The sequence below is a fragment of the Ambystoma mexicanum genome, chromosome 5p (genome assembly GCF_040938575.1).
Source record: "Ambystoma mexicanum isolate Mex_15411 chromosome 5p, UKY_AmexF1_1, whole genome shotgun sequence".
Taxonomy (NCBI): Eukaryota; Metazoa; Chordata; class Amphibia; order Caudata; family Ambystomatidae; genus Ambystoma; species Ambystoma mexicanum.
The window spans coordinates 586,174,634-586,195,119 of NC_090930.1; the positions used below are offsets into that span (position 1 = coordinate 586,174,634).

Here is a 20,486-nt window from a genome sequence, read left to right on the forward strand (position 1 = left end):
AAATGAACTAAATACCAAAGGATCAACACCAATATGGACTTCATGATCCATAATGTCTGTGGTAATGGGACGAGGAAAAAGGGCCCAGAGTGAGTAAGGATGAAAGGTGCTACTGACCAGTCTAGATATTCCACAGCAAAACACCTGAGTGGAACAATCCGGGAGCTATCCTCCCGGGCTGTCCCAGGAGAATAGCTCAGCAGCAACATGCTTGTCTTGGAAGCAAGATGACACGAAGCAACACAGGTTCGATCCCCGGATCTGCACTTAGAAACCTCTGGGTATTTAAGCGTGTTATAAATATGCAACTAAGACAATCAACTACGCAACTAAAACAAACAATTCCCGTAACAGCGCCTTGATGCCTGCAAGCGGTGTGAGCACTTTAAAAATGCAAATAAATTAAATAAATAAATAATGTTTACTCTCAAGAATGAGTTGCAGCTAAGGAGGAGAGATGCGGGAGAAGTAGCATAGGCAGAGGCAGTCCGGAGTGCTGTGAGTGCAGCAGAAAGAAGAACGCTAGCTGATGCCGATACGAGAAGTGAAGATGAGTGAAATTGCAGAGTGCGTGCAGCAGGAAGCGCATTTGGAAGAGAAGCCCAGCCGAGTGGGAGATGTGCTCCCAACCCAGCTTGTGGTGCTTCGGTGTGCGAGAGGTCGCAGAGGTTCAACTGAGCTATCAGAGCTCCAGGGAAGAGCTGTGCCGTCCACTGAAGGTCCCCAGAAGCTGGCAACTCAGAGTGGGCAGGACGCAAGTGGTCTGCCGCAGCATGAGACAGTAAAGTGGAGACACCAAAAATGGACCTCATTACGAATCTCTATCTCTATCTCTAATCCCTATCTCTATCTATCCCTATCCCTACCACAGTGCTACCGGCGGGTAGCCGGAAGACCCGAAAAAATTGAACAGCGCCTGACTTCCCGGTGCCACCGGGCTATTGCAAGTCTGCCGGCCTGGAAGACTAGTTAGTTGGCCTAAACCTGAAGGTTACCCCAGGGCCCTCTGATCAGGACAATTGATGGTAAACAATAATTTTGAATACCAAACAAATAAAGTGCAGAGGCAGCAAGGGCGCAATTCCCCTTTTAGGGGATTCCAACTGTGGGAAACCTGTAACCAGCATTGTCAACAGCCAAGAGGCTACAAAGAAACAATACAGAGGTGATAAGGGGTCAACTCCCCTTATATTGGACACCAACTTGGGGAATCTTGTAGCACACATTGGCAATAGCCAAGAGGCAGTAAAGAAGTAGTTAAGAGGCAACTAAGGTGTGATTCTCCTTTATTGAGTTTCCAATTTGGAGAAACTTGGAATCCACATTGCCAAGAGTCAAGACACTATAAAAAGTGGCAGCCATTGTTCCACCCTCCTCACCTGCGAGACTGGTGTGGAGATTGTTGGAAAAAATATAGCCACTAAGCTCAATTATAGTTGTAGGAGTTTTCTTTCACCAGGAAAGGGATCAAAGTAGTTAGTCCTGGCAGGTGAGTAGACCAGGAAAAAAGAAGCTGATTGGAAAAAAATGCGTTTGTACCTAAAAGGTGTGGTGGAATGAACCTATTAACTCTATTGTCATTTTGTCAAACTGTTATCCTGAAAAAGTATTCCATTGGAAGATTAAGTGTAATATATCTCTGGGGAGAACCATTGCTTTGGTTTATGCACTTGTATTTTTACAGAGAGCGAGATATTTGCCTTACCAAGAAGGATACTTTGGAGAACAACAGTTGTTTTGATGTGTAAACCATTTGCCTTGCCAAGAAGGGTATGGTGGGAAACAACTGCTTGCATTTTGAACAGGTTTCTGTGAAGGAGACATTTACTTTATCAAGTGGAATCATGCAGTGGCTGGAAAAGACCTTTTGTGTTACACTGAACAGAACTTTGTTCAATCAGAACTTTACCAAGGGTATTCCTGAATTGATCCAGGGGAAGGGAGCCCAACCCTGGTCACAAGGAGTATTTTCTAAAACCTATAAGTTTGAACTGTTTCATTGTTTTATTAGATTCAAGACAGCCAAATATTCCTTGTATTTTGTTGTTGTATGTAGTAGTATGAGGGTCAGAGACGTTTTGGACACTAGGCCATTTTTCTTTAGTTTTAATTTGCTAGTTAGGGACATCCTTGTTACTATAGGGAAAGATAGGCATTTATCTCACCCCTTTTCATTTAATACATAGAAAACATTGAGAAAACTATACCATTGTGTCCGTCTCGCATTTCTGACCCCTCAAACCCATAAACACAACATACCAAACACAAATGCATGCATCAAACGACAATGTAAATATTGTGAAAGTAACCTTTATATTGCAATCATTTCCAGGGTCTGATTTCACCTGTAAAGCACATGTTGTAGGTTACATATTTTCTTTTAGCCACTGGCACAATTCAAAAGGACAAGGATGAGAACCAAATAGGAACTATACCCCATCAAAAAGATAGGTCCATAACCCTTGAGTGCATTTACTACCCAAAACTATTTAGCAGGCTTAGAATGTTTGTGTAAGAACATGACACAAATTCATGGAAGTCGGGGATATCAACACCAGTGAAATGTTCCTTAATTCACAGCTGGTGAAGCCATCCCCCCATCAAGACAAACAAGTAAGGCCAGCGACTCCTGATTGGTCTGGGAATCATGGTAGCATCCATCTGCAGCAGAGTTCTACAGATCCCATCACGGCACCTGAAGACGCACTACCGGAGGCAAGCCCTGCTTGGGCCCGCCTATTTCCAATAGAGTAACTACTCCATTTACAAATGGCCACCACCGCCACTGAGATGACCTCGCAGTCTCTGCCCTGCTGTCCCCATTGCCCTCCACCACGGTAAGCAGATTGGCCAGCCTGCAGCAATATGATGCCAATTTGTGGGAGCCGGCAAGTGTAGCCGGCACCCATCAAAGCCAACATGTAAGGTTGACGACCCCTATCAGGCCTTGTCCGGCAATGTCTGGCATGCTGGAACACTCAGGCTACATCTTTCCCATGCCTGACCAGTCTGTGCCTAGCTCACTTTTGGAGGAAGCTCTTAGCTTCCCTTACAAGCCAAAAAACAGAGAGTGCAACACATCACATAGTCATGAGCTCAGAGGTAAGCCCCTCCTTGATTCATATGATAATTTAATTCATACAGCCAACAAGGTAAACATTTGTCAGGCTCCTATACTCCTGCACATGCAGCCCCCAGCAGGGACTAACATAGACTCCTATATGCAGGCCCAATACTATCAAACCAGCCCACTGCCTCAAACTACATTGCATTACCTCCCAGGCTTTCACGATACCCATCTATCCAAGCACAGCATTGACTCTCATAGTCCCAGTGCTCTTGAGCCACCTAAGCACCCATTCTCTGCCAGTGGTTCACTCACCTCTCACTGTCACAGCACCCTTGCCCCATTGCTCCCAGCAGCGATTCCCAATCAACCATTGGACAGCACCCGCAGACAGACGCAGCCAGCTCACATCTTGGCCTACTGCACAACCCCTCACAGCAACTGGCTGCCCTACTTGCAGCCATGCTCTACCCAATCCTACTCCCTTCCTCCCAAACTTCAGATGTATCACTACATCATGTAATCCTGAAGCAACTGCTCTCAACTCAATTTCCAGTGCATGCACCCAATGCATCAGTATCTATGCCCCCCATATCTGACTATATTTTGCATGCATGAATGGAAAGGACACCTGATCATTCTATTCCGGACAACCCCCACAAGAGCAAGTCCTCTCACCCCACAAGACACATGTCTGTGCACCTTTGCAACACAGAGAAGCGGTCTAATGTAACTCAGATCTGGCTCCTGCTTAACCACCAGCAGTACTGGATCACCACTCACTGCCCTTCACTACCTAGCTGTTATGCCAGTCACTAGCCTCCCAGCCAAACCACTCTCAAATAAGCAGGACTTGCCTGCATCCCAAGCCTACTCACCAGACCATACCACCACCAAACAACCCCTAACCATCCTAGCCCTCATTATTTCATGTATTATTTATTTGCATGTTTAAAGCACTCACACAGCCCGCGGGCATCAAAGTGCTGTTACATGAATTATTTTATTTTTTTTTCTGTTGCGTAATTGGTTTTTTTTGGTCAAATTTGCATATTTATAACGTGCTTAAATACCCAGAGGTTTCTAAGTGCGGACCCGGGGATCGAACCTATGTTGTTTCGTGTTGTCCTGCTTCCAAGGCAAACACCTTGCCGCTGAGCTATCCTCCCGGGACATTACCCTTTCTGAGTACTTTCCAGTTGCCATTCCACAGACAAACTCGCCAGGAGGCCTACTGTTTCACACAGATAGATAGTAAAAATGTTTGACCTCTCTTACCCATGCAAGGGTACCTGTACCTCTAGACTTCATAAGCTGGGTGCTAGAATTGCTCAACTGCCAAATCTGCTGCTCATCCCCTCTATTCCCAACCTATGCAAACCCAGAATCACCAAACGCACCACCATCCCTCCCATAACCCTCACTTCATCTTACCCCTCTAGTGAGGCCCCATTCATTCCTGTTCTCACTGTTCAACAACCTCACACTAGCCAGGCGTCAGCACTTAACTGCACCCTAATAAATGCAAGCTACTTGGGAGCTCAGGCCATTGAGATCCACGGCACCTTACTCTACCGACCACCATCTTGACATCTTGGCTATTACAGAATCCTGGCTTCACAGTGCTTCAGGCCCGATGCTATCCCTAGCCATCCCGCCTGACTACAGAATCTACAGAGTGGATCGCATCACACCCCAGGAGGTAGTGCTGCTCTCATCACAGAATTCTCCTTTCAAATAAAACCCATTCCCATCAGTCCCATCCCGGACTATGAAATATTGCTACTCAAACACTCCACCGACCCCTCGTCCACCTTCTACTTGTGCCTCCTCTACCACCAGCCTAACTTCATATCCCGAACGGACTTAGATATTTCTCTCCTGATCACCCCAGTGATCAAGCCCATGACCAAATTCATCCTTTTGGACGATTGCTATATTGGGTTCAATGATCTGAAGGCCCTAAAGATGAGATGACGCTTTAATGCAATCACTTTGAGACATTAACTTCTACCCAACCCACACTAACCATGATCGGATCCTAACTGCCAATGCTATCATTAACATCTTCTGTTATCACAGTTCCATGGTCGGATCATTCCCTCATTGAGTTCCAACTCTCTCTCACTAAAACTGCCACCACAGCCTCCCGCCCTTAAGGTCTTTTCAGTCTTCAACACCCACAAACTATGAAACTTTCAAGTCTACCCTTTTTACCTTTCTCACTACACTTCCCACTCCATGAGCCCACAACAACTAGCAAACCACTTCCATCAGTGCCTTCTCCATACTATGGACCAACACGCCCCAATTAAATCAAAAGTAGCTAAAGTACATAAACCCCACAATATCTGTTTCTCAGAAGAACTGAACTCCTTATGCAGGAACAAAAGAGCCCTCAAGCATCTCTGCAGAAGACACACCACATAACCATGACACACTCTCCAAAGAAGCAAAGTCTAATAAGAAAGCTGTCATGCTACTAATCAGCAGAGGAGGGACTGGGAACCCAATGAAAGAGAAGAGTGCACCCGGGGACATTTTCCTCATATCAGTGGCAAAGGTAAGCCCACTATCCACTAGAGAAGGGTCTGGGACTCTGAGATAAGTAAAGCCTTGAACTTTGTTGATTCTGTCTGAAAAATGTGCCAAATCAAAAACCCATGTGAGAAAGGAACTCTAAACCATAAAGGAAAAGGGAGTCATTCTTCTGGTGGGATAGTCAAAGCCAGTCAAGTATGTTGAAGAGGTGCCAGTGGAAGGGAATCATTCCCCCCTGGCATTTGAGTTCAAGAGAACATTTTTGGGAATATCATGCAAATAGCAGGAGAAGGGAGAACATTGAGGGACTGTTTTCCCTACACCAGAAAGCCCAAGACCGGTAGTCCCCTGCCTCACCAATTAAACTAATGGTGCTCATCTGTCATCAGGAAGTCAATAATAAAAATGTCCTCTGTTCAAACCTATCTCTAACCCTACCACTAATCTCTATCTCTATCTCTAATCCCTATCTCTATCTATCCCTATCCCTACCACAGTGCTACCAGCGGGTAGCCGGAAGACCCGAAAAAATTGAACAGCGCCTGACTTCCCGGTGCCACCGGGCTATTGCAAGTCTGCCGGCCTGGAAGTCAGGTGCCATTCATTTAGTTAATCCCCATTACCTTCGAGCCCTACAGGACTCTATGGGAGTGGGGACACGGGAGCACCGGCACCGTTAACAACGGTGCCGGTACTCCAGTGAAAAGTCTGCCTTCCTTGACTGCTGCGTCTGGCAGGGTCAGACCTGTCGGGCACAGCGGCTCGACCAGGGGGACTTGTAGTTTGCTGTTCCGGCAACAAGGGCACCGGTGAGCTTACCGGCATTCTTGTTTCCGGTCTGACAAACTTAAAATGAAGCCCATTGTTTTTAATATAAGGCAGTCCCATATAGGTGGAAAATGTGTTTGTTTTATTTGCTTATATAGCAAACCAAACCCAAGGGTATCTGGGTGCTTTACTTAAGTACATATTTGCAATGATATACAAAGACAGCATATAATACAAAGAGAAAATACAATGTAAATACAATAATGTACAGAAATATACAGAAGATCAAAAACAAATGTACAAACATTGCAGGTTAAAGACATAGTTAAAAGTATCAAGTTGTGATGGGTCGAGGTGACCTGTAAGCGAAGCGTACCTACGCTATGGGCAGGGTCAGTGAGGGTTTTTGGTCCTGGTGGAGAAGGTATGCCGTGGTTCTTAGTTCGATTGCAAAAACTGACAGGTTTTCATTTGTTCTGGAAGGATGGGAACAAGGGTTCAGACCTTAATGAAAGATGTAGCTTGTTCCAAGTCTTAGCTGCAAGCACCAGAAATCTGGAACCACCTGCTTTGATGAGTTTATATTTTGGGATATTGAGACAATGGGCATAGTTGGATCTTTCAAAGGTTCCCTTGGGAATGGGAGAACTTTCCCCCTAAGGGGTAGTGACTCTCAATGAGGACCCACTTGCCCAGACCACGTGGGGAGGGTCCTGCATAGCAGACTCATCTCCCAAGCCTCATAGGGGGTGGCTCCCCCTTGGGGAGAAGGGACAAATACTCCCAATTTGCAACTGAAGGCTTCATGAGAATGATTCCAAGGCACGGGAGCTACTTTGTTTGGTTTCAACTGCAGACCATATTAACAGAGTTGCCCAGAGCTGTACCAGTGCAGTCACTAATTGGGCATGCAAAAGAGAACAAGCATGACCACCTCAAAAAGTGTCAGAGGATACAGAGGCATGACAGACACTATTGCAACATCTGTGGTTCTCAGAGTCCGGTGTCCAGATTATCGCAAGGACGGTCTATGTCTAGTATGTCCAGTGTATAATCCCTACAGAAATTGTTTATAAATATCCTCTATTCTACTCACAAGTTCCCTCAATATGGCTCCAATAACCCCACAGATGGGAGGCTGTCAGAAACAGTGAGCAATCGAGGAAAGCTGATTGGAGTGAAAGGGAATATTAGATACATGCAGGGATCAGGAGGAACACAACCTAAGGATAGTGAAAGTAGCAGACATGATACAGAAGCAGCTTTTCCAGAACCGTAGAGGGAAACCCATGAGGGAGGATACAGGGATGTTGTGATACGGCAAAGGCATTGCAGCAGAGCAGCGATGGATTCCTAGCATCACTCTCTGCTAAGAGAGATGGGACGATTTTGAGAACATAATGTATTGAGCCTAATTAAAATCAAAACCTAAGTGACGCTTTGGAAGCAGACTAATTAAAATCAAAACATTAGTGACACTTTTGAAATGGACCAGGGGAGGAAGCTGCTCATAAGGACAAGCACTTTTTTTTAAAGCTTCGAATAGTTAGAATGGACGACAGCACCTGAACAGATCCATTTATTCACAATAGCATGGGAAGCAAAGTGAATTATTTGTATTACAAGGCCAGCACGTAAAACAATGAAGTCACTGCAAATGTCCCCTATAAAATTGCAGAGGAGCCATATTTAATGACCAACTGGGAAGTGCAGCACATGGAGGTAACCCATTTTCGGAGCTTTATTTTCCTTCAAAAATAAGGAAGGGAATGTTTACTGAGAGTTGCCATTAATTTGCAAAAACGTGTTTTGTGGTTAATTTAAAGGCATTAGACGTGCGGCAGACACTCTCAAGTTCCCCTGAAATAGCAGGTAGAACTGAGAAATCCATAGAGAAGCTATCAGTTAAGAAAGAAGATGGAGGCTGCTCCTGAGAGCTCCACGGGCAACGGGTCCGCGGCAGCAGCATTCCAACAGGAACCGCAGGACGCCTCATGCAGTTCACTGTGGCTGCACATCGGGTGTCAAAGCTTTTACACTGCATGTCCTTGTAATTACCAATCTCCTCCTGACATCAGTCGGCGTGTCCAGGCTTGAAGTAAGTCACTTTTGTGGTATGAGAAAGAATAAGAAGAACACTGTGGCGCCAGAATGACAGAAGGGATGGCCCAGAGAAAAAGTCACATGGAGGTCACTGGAGGCATGCTGCCACTGCACTTCGTTTATGAGGCGAAAACTTCAGTGATTGCTGTGCATTTGATGTTTGCCACAGAGAGAAGAGCCAATAATTGCTATTCAAAAACATGATGCTTTCTGAATGAATTTGTAACATTACATTATGCGGTTCTGCCAACACTTAGTAATAGTTCATTATTTCCATTGGCGATTTCGATGACTGCAATATTTTTATACATTTGGAATTTACTTTAATGCTCTTATTCTATACAAATGTTGGCCAGTGATGTACAGTTTTTAAAAAAAAGCCTGTTTAAAAAAAAAAAAAGCTCTTCACGGAAATGCTCACACATGTAACCTTTTAAGCACTAGAGGAAGTGAGAGGAGTTATATGATGGGCCGTGTCACATTAATAATTCAGATACACAAATTAAGCCTTAGATTATTTGTTTTTTAATAATGTAATTACGTTGTTAATTCCATTACTGAAACTGAGAGCTGCTAATCAGATCCCACTTTCATAATGTTCCATGACAAAAAGCATAATGCAAACAAGTACCTTGACGCAGCCATCCGAACCATCCCAATATCTCTAGCAGCTACACTGTAGTGGCAGAAAGGCAGGTTCAAAGTTCACAACTGCTTTCCAGAACACACCTGCTGGAGCACACAGTTCCAACCATGTCGATTCACGAACAGCCCGTCTATGAGAGACATTATCCCGTGGTCTACAGGGGCATTCACTAGGAGCGCACGAATAATACTGGAGAATTTATATATCTAGCACCCAGACACAGCCTCCACAGAGCCTGAGCCGTGGGACCCACACCAGACAGGTTACCAACGCAGGAAGACACTAAGAATATAGTGGCACCCACCAAGACCAGATAACAGAAAGTGGAACTACAGGGATCGGGACACAAGCAAAACGCCTGTGGGTAACCCGAAGCACCTCTCATAAATCCTCCAAGATGCAGAGACATGTGAAGAAATCATGGTGCCAATGAGAATGCAAGATTCTCCGTCCTGAAGAAGGCGGCTAGTTATAAGAACAGCTGAAACCGGTTGACTATTTTTAAGAGTTGTTAGGCTGATGACCACATCTCCAAGACCCTACATTAATTTGAGGAATGGGCTTGAACAATTAAATGTCATCATTTTAACCTTATTACAACAATATAAAGTTACCTTACTGATTGATAGAAATAGTTCTTTTTAGCTGTTGATTTGACACGGTTTGCTCAAAAGATATTTATTTTAAGTATAAGACACATAGACTGGAGGTGGTACTAATAAACAAAGACACCGACCCCCAGGACATGTGCACCCACTACCTAGATTGAGGAAAGTAGTGAGAGAGTTGAGGGCAAGGATTCCCATACCCTTGTAGGCGGCACACCATCGCCAACTAGGCACGGGCGTGCTACACTATGGCAGTATTCCACCTGGACACATGGAGATGAAAGGATAAAAGGACCTTTATCTGACAGAGGGACACTAAGTACCCCCAATGGTAATATCTGTGCCCTTGGTTGCATTAGCCCACTTAACTCAATTTTTTCAGTCTCGTCCGATTCTTCGCCCATCAGTGGCCCATTGGATGACCCCTGTGAGCAGGAGGTAAACCCTGTGGTGCATATATTGTCAATTGTATTGATAATGGGAACAGACATATTGAGGCACATTGGATTTCCCCACCTACAAGCAGTGCAGGTGGTAATGTGGAGCAGATTACAATTAATCTCCAACTCTGGATAGCTGGGGAAGAAAACAACAGGAGCTGCCATGGACATGGCACTAGTAGTGCCAAGAGTGGGGATAGAAACAGGAACTGAAATCGACAAAACAGAGTTGCTCATTGTACGTTCTCCCCACCAACAAAGAAACCTTCATACAGCCTTTTACACTTTCTCCTTTACCATGTCAAAAACATTACACTTTCACCTTGATGCTGGGCTATCCATGACTAAACATATCACTGTGCTATCGTCAGCCATGGTGCATACGTCCAAACTCATCTCCTTTAGACGGCAATTATTCTCCTCTAGCAATTGTCTTACACTCACTTGACCTCTCATCATCAGCAAATTGGACTATTGCAATGTACTCCTTGTGGGCATTACTCCTACAAACTTGGCTAAACTTCAACTACTACAAAAAAAACATCTGCACACTGCACTGGGCTCACACAGATCAGATCACACCTTCATGACCAGACGAGAACTGCACTAGCTACCCATTAAAGCCTGTACATCGTTGCATTCACAAAGAAGTCCCTAAATATCTCAACAGCACCATAAGCATGAAACAACATTTGCGCTCATTAAGATTAACATCCAGCAACATGTGATTTGTTTCTTCCTACAGAAAGAAGATAGCAGGTGATATGATATGATATGATAGGTTATTTATAACAAGCTGAATACCCAGAGGTTTCTAAGCACGGATTTGGGGATCAAACCTGTGTTGCTCTGTGTTGTCTTGCTTCCAAGGTGAGCACGTTGCCCCTGAGCTATCCTCACAAGGTGGTTTCAGTTTCTGTGTCCCAGCGACCAACCATTGGAACTCTCTTATGTCGCTTATCAGAAATGAAGAATCTTACTGGCTGTTTAACAGATATGACTAGAACATTGTCTCTCCTTATTCATTGACTTACCTTCTTACTGTAAAAAGCCCTGAGTCTGGTGGTACATAAATGGATATACAAAGAAGAACAATATGTATTATGAATATGCCCTGTGTAGAGAAAATGGGTCTGCAATTTAAATGGGATTTGTATTCAGGGACCATCTTCAATTTATACTATACAGAATGTTGTAAATGAAAAGGCCTATCACAGGATTATGCACAGGAAGTCTAAATGACACTTGTGTGGCAGGGCATAGAAACCTGTATACAATTTTAGAGACAGCATTTGCAGATGTTTAATTTGAATTAAATAATGTGTTATCAAGCAATACAGGAATTAATATAAAAGTTCCAATTAATTCTACCATACATATATTTCACTCGGAGTACTTCTTTGAGTCTGGGAAGTTTTCAATCTGCTTAAAATGTGAATTTGAAACCCTTTGCAGATTGATATCGAGGCCTAACCACCTCAGGGATTCACAGTAAAACTGATGAGCTGATAAACAGAACCTCATAAGGATTGTCATAATTTATCAAAGTCCAGGCCTGTAATATAAACTACTTCTTTAATTCAAAAGTCATGGGCTGGTTACTGAATTCCATGCACATCAAAAAAGGACCTTGCTTTTGACATGGTAATATTGTGAAAAGGGAATACGTAGGTGATGTACTTCCTCTGGCCCCTGTAGCAAAATGTTGCCAACTCCACACAAGCAACATGAATAATTTGCAACATGAAGGAGACTTGAAATAACATTTCTAATCACTAAATTAATAGTTATGTTAAAATGCAAGGTCAGATAGGTGAGGCAGCGACACGACATCAAGGAGAAAGTGGATAGTGCGATCCTTGAACAGTGCCGATGTTGCAAGAAGCCTTAACCATGAGGAGCGCTGCAGAAGCAGAGAAGACGGCTGCAGGTGGTAGGAAGGAGACTGACCCCAGTCTCTGGATGGACTGGCACTGTGCAAGCAAGTCCCAGAAGGTAACGGGAAGCACAGACGGACCAGTAAGGGCATGGGGAGGTTAAGAGGTCTCAGCTTCAGGTCAGGGCAAGTGCTTCAAGGGTCTGGGACCAAAAGAGTGCATCTGAGGGAATCTTGCTCATACCACTGGTGGGGATAATACCACTGACCACCTGAGAAGGGTCTGGGACCTGAATAAAAGTGAAGAGTGCATCTGAGAAATTCTTCCTCGTACCAGTGGCAGGGATAAGTCTATTAATCAGCAAAGGAGGGACTGGGACCCCAAAAAAAGGGAAGAGTGCATCTGGGGACATATTCCTCATCAGTGGCAGAGGTAAGCCCACTGACCACTGGAGAAGGGTCTGGGACCCTGAGATAAGTAAAACTTGGAAGTTTGTTGATTCTGTCTGAAAAATGTGCCAAAGCAAAAACCCATGTGAGAAAAGAACTGTCAACCACCAGGAGAAGCAAGTCATTCTCCCTGTGGGAAAATCAAAGCCACTCAGGTATGCTATAGAGGTATCAAGGGAAGGGAATCATTCCCCCTGCCATCGGTGTACAAGAGGACATTTTTGGAAATATCATGCATATAGCAGGAGAAGGGAGTCATTCTCCTGGGAGAGAACTTTCTCTGAGATTGCTGCATGCCAGGTTAACAGAGTCATTCCCCAAGTATTGTATTTGCAAGAGAACATTGAGGGAACACTTCCCCTACACCAGAAAGCCCAGTACAGGTAGTACAATAGCCAAATTCAGCCAGCACTGCCAGGTAAGCTCCTTATTTCAGTGTGTCTGCCTTCTCTGAAAATCCCTTCAATCTTATCTGGTTGTTTGCTCTGAAAGGTCTCTGAATTCAATCCCATTTGGATATTAAAATTATGTATTAAAATGTATGATTTACTAATGCATTTACATTTTTGAATATATATATGCTGAATGCAAATGGTATGTGTGGATTCAGAATATGCTTACAAGTATGAATATATAATTCACAACAGTGTAACATGAACATACAAGAAATAAACGTTAAGTGAATATCCAATCCAGTTTGATTCTTCATTCCAGAAAGGATGGCTCACTCATATCATACACGTCCCCTTAAAACACAATAAATGATGTTGGGCCAACAGGAGACAGGTGGGGGACCTTGTTTGACAGTAAGTTAAGGGAACTTACCAATGATTCAGTCCAATCCAAAAACGGTACATCAAATTATGCCACAAGTTTGGAATTTTCTGGGTATTTAAACAACAATAAAGAGGAAGAAGACCAAGATTTTGATAAAAAGAAAAGGAAGAGAGCCTGTCTGGCAGAAACAAATCAAAATGGGATTCCAACTGGAAGTAGTTGATGAGAAATGCACCTGATGATAAGGGGTCTCTTGAGGCATGAAACACCCATAATTGAAGCATGGAATCCAATTCTGTTGACTGGTGTCTTCTATAGACAATAACGTGAAATTCTTTCCTTAACGAAGACATGGAACTGGGTTGTTCTGAGGGTGAACCTGACCTGTGTGAATACTGATTTATTTGCTTCTGTCGACAGAATTCCTCAGCTCAAGCCTTAGAATATGTTTGTGACAAATTATAAAATCCACAAAGACATCCAATCATATCTAATCCCATGCTAGTTATAGTCTGTCCAACATTTTAGATATGAATTACCCCAAAATCAGATAACCATATGTTAGAGCAAATTTATTTCTGAGATGCCAATACTGCTTAATGGTTCACAGACACTAATTCCATTGGTTTGTTTCACACTTTATTCATAGTATGCTTTCATCTTTTTGACTCAACCAATTGATATCCATGTGTGTGTTCATTGTGAGTGGTTTATCTTGTTGTCTAGAGTGGGCATTCATCTTTTTCTTCTATGTATGAATGCTCGTGCACATTGAAATAAAATAATTAATGAGAGAATAGCAGACAGGTTGAGTTTTCCTTCTGTGCACAAGCTGCCTTTATTTACTTGAAACATTGTGGGTGACCACCTTTAATTTATAGGTTCATTATTTCAAAAACAACGAAATATGTATTTTAAAACAGCCTGTTTCTTGTCCCTGATTGTCCGGTGGGATTGTTGCACTAGAGCGCTGTTAAATTAGTGAAAACCTTCTGTAAAAAGAATCACTATGAATGTCAACATATTCCACAGACGGATACCTCTCATAACAGTGCAGGTCATTGGCAGCCCTCTCATGTGTGGGCGCTTTGTAACAGTATTCTACTTGATGTATAAGTGCCTATCAACCAAACAATACATAAATAAATAAATACTTCTTTTCAGAACAATTTTCATGTCCTAATTCTAACCTACCAAATTGCACATTTCCCTAACTTGTGAACACATAGTATGGGCTATTCTTATTATTTAATAGCCAACAGTAAATAAAAAGGCAAAGCACTCCCATTGAATAGGCATTTGTTTATAAAGCCAAACCGCCAGAAGCAAGTTGCTTTTTGGGAACAGAGAAGCATTTTCATATCCTTGAATACACAGACTTTGCAAACATAGTTGATATTAATGAAATGTATCCTCACATCAAAATTTGTGCAGTACAGATGACATATACATGGACTGTGGCAGCATCAATAATTCACAAGCATCCCTATTATGTTTCCTCAATGAAAAAAACATAACTGACTTTTTTTCTCAATTTTTACTGAAACCCTGGTCAATTGCTCTACATTTTACAAACACACTTCATAATATGAAAGAAATACAGCCATGACTGAAAAGACAGGATCCTCCGGAGCACATCAGTAGGCCTGGTGGGCTGACTACCTGTCAGATAGCGTGGAAACTACATAAAATCATGCCTGGAAAGTCTGACAGATAAAGGAATTGTATCTCCATTGCACACCTGCCGTGTTGCCTTGGACTCCCTGGACTTTAATTAACTTGCCATTAATTGTTCATGTTCAGTAAACCTAATTTGCAGTGTGGCTCTAACGTTAAAGCCTACAATTGCTTTTGGCAAGAGACCAATCGCACAATGTACTGTGGTGGGTAAGAAGAGGAATATGGACATAATGTGTACATGTTAACTTATATTATTTAAATATTTAAATGTTAAAGAAAAACAGACTTAACCCTCCCTATCACTGTGGGGTAGTTCCCTGCCTCACCAACTTAACTAATGGTGCTCATCTGTCATCAGGAAGTCAATAACAGAAATGTCCTCTGTCCAAACCTATCTCTATCCCCACCACTAATCCATATCTCTATCTCTAATCCCGATCTCTGTCTACCACTGTGCTACTGGCCAGTTGCCGGAAGACCCGAAAAAATTGAACAGCGCCTGACTTCCCGGTGCCACCGGGCTATTGCAAGTCCGGTAGCCTTGAAGTCAGGTGCCATTAATTTTGTTAATCCCCATTCCCATAGAGTCCCATTGGACTCTATGGGAGTGGGGACACCGGAGCACCGGCACCGTTAACAACAGTGCCAGTACTCCCGTGACAAGTCTGCCTTTCGTGGCCACTGCGCCCGGCAGGGTCAGACCTGTCGGGCACAACGGCTCTACCAGGCAGACTTGTAGTTTGCTAGTCCAGAAACAAGGGTGCTGGTGAGTTTACCGGCACTCTTGTTTCCGGACTGACAAACTTAAATTGAGGCCCATTGTCTTTAATATGAGGCAGTCCCCTGGAAAATGTTTTTGTTTGTTTGTTTTATTTGCTTATATAGCGCACCAAACCCAAGGGTATCTGGGCACTTTACTTAAGTACATAGTATACAAAGACAGTAGATAACACAAAGAGAAAATACAATGTAAATACAATAATGTACAGAAATATACAGAAGATCAAAAACAAATGTACATAAATTGCAGGTTAAAGACATAGTTAAAGGTAGAAAGTTGTGACGGGTTGAGGTGACCTGCAGGCGAAGCGTACGTATGCTGTGGGCAGGGTCGGTGAGGGTGTTTGGTCCTGGTCGAGAAGGTATGCTGTGGTTCATAGTTCGATTGCAAAAACAGCCAGGTTTTCTGGAAGGATAGGAATAAGGGTTCAGACCTTAATGTCACAGGCAGTCTTAGCTGCAAGCACCAGAATGCTGGGACCACCTGCTTTGATGAGTTTATATTTTGGGATATTGAGAAAATGGGGATAGTTGGATCTTTCAAAGGTTGTTTCCCTTTCCCCTTATGGGGTAGTGACTCTCAATGAGGTCCCACTTGCCCAGACCCCGTTTGGAGGGTCCTGCCTAGCAGACTCATCTCCCAAGCCTCACAGGGGAGAGGGGACACATACTCCCAATTTGCAACTGAAGGCTTCATAAGAATTATTCCAAGGCACGAGAGCTAGACAGTGTTTGGTTTCCACTGCAGTCCATATTAACAGAGTTGCCCAGAGCAGTACCAGTGCAGTCGCTAATTGGGCATGCAAAAGAGAACAAGCATGACCACCTCAAAACGTGTCAGAGGATACAGAGGCATGACAGACACTATTGCAACATCTGTGGTTCTCTGAGTCAGGTGTCCAGATTATCCCAAGGACCGTCTACGTCTGGCACGTCCAGTGTATAATCCATACAGAAAGTTTTTATAAATATCCTCTATTCCACTCACAAGTTGCCACAATATGGCTCCATTAACCCCACTAATAGGAGACCGTCAGAAGCAGTGAGCGATCGAGGAAAGCCGATTGGAGTGAATGCGAAGATTAGATACATGCAGTGATCAGGAGGAACACAACCCAAAGACAGTGAGAGTAGCAGGCATGATACAGAAGCAGCTTTTACAGAACGGCAGAGGGAAACCTATGAGGGAGAATACAGGGATGGTGTGATACGTCAAAGGCATTGCAGCAGTGCAGCGATGTATTCAATGATGCTAGCATTGATGTCCGCTAGGAGACATGGGACGATTTTGAGAACATAATGTATTGCGGCTAATTCAAATCAAAACCTAAGTGAAGCTTTGGAAGCAGACTAATTAAAATCAAAACATTAGTGACGCTTTTGAAATGGACCAGGGGAGGAAGCTACTCATAAGGACAAGCACTTTTTTTTTTCAAAGCTTCGAATAGTTAGAATGGACGACAGCACCTGAACAGATCCAATTATTCACAATAGCATGGGAAGCCAAGTGAATTATTTGTATTACAAGGCCAGCACATAAAACAATGAAGTCACTGCACATGTCCCATATGAAATTGCAGAGGATCCATAATTAAAGACGAATTGGGAAGTGCAGCACAGGGAGGTAACCCATTTTCGGAGCTTTATTTTCCTTCAAAATTAAGGAAAGTATATTTTGTGGTTAATTTAAAGGCATTAGACGTCCGGCAGACACTGCCAAGTTCCCCTAAAATAGCAGGTAGAACTGAGAAATCCATAGAGGAAACTATCAGTTAAGAAAGAAGATGGAGGCTGCTCCTGAGAGCTCCACGGGCAACGGGTCCGCGGCAGCAGCATTCCAACAGGAACCGCAGGACGCCTCGTGCAGTTCACCGTGGCTGCACATCGGGTGTCAAAGCTTTTACACTGCATGTCCTTGTAATTACCAATCTCCTCCTGACATCAGTCGGCGTGTCCAGGCTTGAAGTAAGTCACTTTTGTGGTATGAGAAAGAATAAGAAGAACACTGTGGCGCCAGAATGACAGAAGGGATGGCCCAGAGAAAAAGTCACATGGAGGTCACTCGAGGCATGCTGCTGCTGCACTTCCTTTATGAGGCGAAAACTTCAGCGATTGCTGTGCATTTGATGTTTGCCACAGAGAGAAGAGCCAATAATTGCTATAAGGAAACACAATGCTTTTTGAATGAATGTGTGACATTACACTATGCGGTTCTGCCAACACTTAGTAATAGTTTATTATTTCTATTGCCGATTTCGCTTTTTATACATTTGTAATGTACTTTAATTTTCTTATTCTATACAAATGTAGGCCAGTGATGTACAGTTTAAATAAAAGCCCTTTACGGAAATGCTCACACATGTAACCATGTATGCAAAGAGGAAGTGAGAGGAGTTATATAATGGGCCGTGTCACATTAATAATTCAGATACACAAATTTAGCCTTAGAATATTTGTTTTTTAATGATACAATTAAGTTGGAAATTCCATTACTGAAACTGAGATCTGCTAATCAGATCCCACTTTCATAATGTTCCACGACAAAAGGCATAATGCAAACAAGTACCTTGACACAACCATCCCAATATCACTAGCAGCTACACTGTAGTGGCAGCAGGGCAAGTTCAAAGTTCACAAGTACTTTCCAGACCACAGCTGCTGGAGCACACAGTTCCAACAGGGAGAGATGACTTTTAAACATCTGTACCTCTAGTTCAGAATGTTATAATTGTAAACCCCAGCTGCCTCATGGCGGAAACATATCTACAAATGTGCCATGATTATTTCCTGGGGGCTACTGAGATTACACAATTAAAACACCACAATCATTGCATTTCTTATTATTGTCAGCTTGATGAATAGTGACACAGGGTTGGTGTGTATTAGCCGAATGACTCCCTTGTAGTTTCCAATAGGACCTGGGGGTATGACACCCTTCAGCAGTGTTACTTTAAACAATTCAACACAATGCCATGGGGAATGACTCCCTTCTCCAAGATTATCATAGGGATCCCAGACCCTTCCCTAGTGGCCAGTGGTTTCCTCACTGTAGTGAGTAATATTTCCTCTTATGTTTGCTGATTTATAAAGGGTCGCAGACCATTATATGCACTATAATGGTTTCACTGTGCCGAGGAGGTCCACCTTGGATGCACTCTGCCGTTTTGATTGGGTCCCAGACCCTCATTAGCCCCTCTTAGTGGCTAAATTCAGAGTTCTCAGAAAGTCTTGCAGGGTCCCAGACCCTCCGTAGCACCTCTTTGGGCCTTGCAACCCTCACAATGTGATTTGGCAAACCTCCTTGACTCCCCTTGTCCTTACCGGCCCGTTCATAGCTCACATTATCTTTTGGGATTCCTGCACATGGTGGTGGTTCTTCCTGGGACTGGAGTCAGCTGTTGGTATTCTCTGCGGTTGACTGCTTCCTGCAGTTGCTTTTTTATCCGTTTGGCTCCTTGCAGTATCAGTATGATTCATGGACTGTGCAATCTACCTTTCAGTGGAGGTTGTACCACTGCCTCACCTCAGTTTCGAAGGACCGACCAACGTCAGGTCCTGGAGAGCCACCTTCTGCTTCCCACCGGTGGTTGCTGCTCTCCGGTCTTTGCAGCTTCTCGAATCCCGAGCATGAAAGCATCCTTCCCTGCTGCTGCACCAGGGCTAGCTCGACAACGTGCTATGCCCTTCTTGGGTTTTTAAACTCTGCATATGTCCATTCCCTCATGGAAGGCTAGAAGGTTGTTCCCAGTTCCACAGACCCATCTTCATGCCTCTGCACATAATTCTCATCTCAGTACTGGAGAAAAAGGTATTTTTCATGTTATTTATCATTGTTTTTTTCCCAGTACTTTCAAAAGGATCTATCTTGGGAATATTTCTATAGCATATAGTTTTATGCTCAATAAGAGGTTGTGGGGTGGTGCAACCCGTATGGTGATTGATTGGACACTGGGATTGTGGCTATAGGACCTGTGCCCTCGGTGGTCGCCCTGATCCCCCGGATGGAAGTTTCTCTCCATGAAGTCCTTCCACATTATGCCACCCCTAGGGGGACTACTGGGTAGTGGCATCACCTCCCTAGCCTCATTAGAATGGGCCCCTGCTGTGGAGAAGTGATGACACCTAAAGATTCATCACACTAACCAGCCTTAGGATTATGGGTGCAGAGTTCTCTTGAGGGAACTGGTTGACTGCTCAAGTTTTCAGTCTTAGTTCATGTCGCACTGTATCCCTCTGTAGTTCCAGATATGACTTTCACAGCCACACAGGCTGGTCTAGCCTGCTGGCATTGTCCACTCTTCAGGACCGCCCAAGACAGGGAGCACATCCCTTACCATTTCCCTTCAAATGACAGGAGCTTTGAAGGCAGCAAAGTGAAAAACCACTGCCTCCTGCAAATAGCATAGTGGATGATAACCAGGAGATTCTCCCCATGCCAGCACCGGGCACAGAATCAATGGCTTGTGGCAGCACCATGCACCATTTGCCTCCCCACGTCCATGAGTAAGTTCTGGCAGGAGACTCTGTGACATATGGCTGTGACCTGCCCATCGGACTGCCACAATTTTTGAGACGACTGTGCCAAACATACATCTTCTCACATTCAGCCCACAATTAAGATCATCAAGCCTCTCAGACTGCAAGTCGCATCATCTGGTATAGAAGCAACCTGAGCCATGGATCTGTCCATTGAATGGCACACTCTCTGGTAACTGAGTACCTACCCCAACAAGACACTAATTTAGAGAGC

At 43.8% G+C, this 20,486-nt stretch overlaps 1 protein-coding gene across 3 annotated transcripts in view; it reads right to left on the reverse strand.

Moving 5' to 3' along the window:
* The window catches only part of DIAPH2 (diaphanous related formin 2), a 5,141,990-nt gene that overhangs the window by 784,975 nt on the left and 4,336,529 nt on the right, over window positions 1-20,486 (reverse strand). The window lies entirely within an intron of this gene.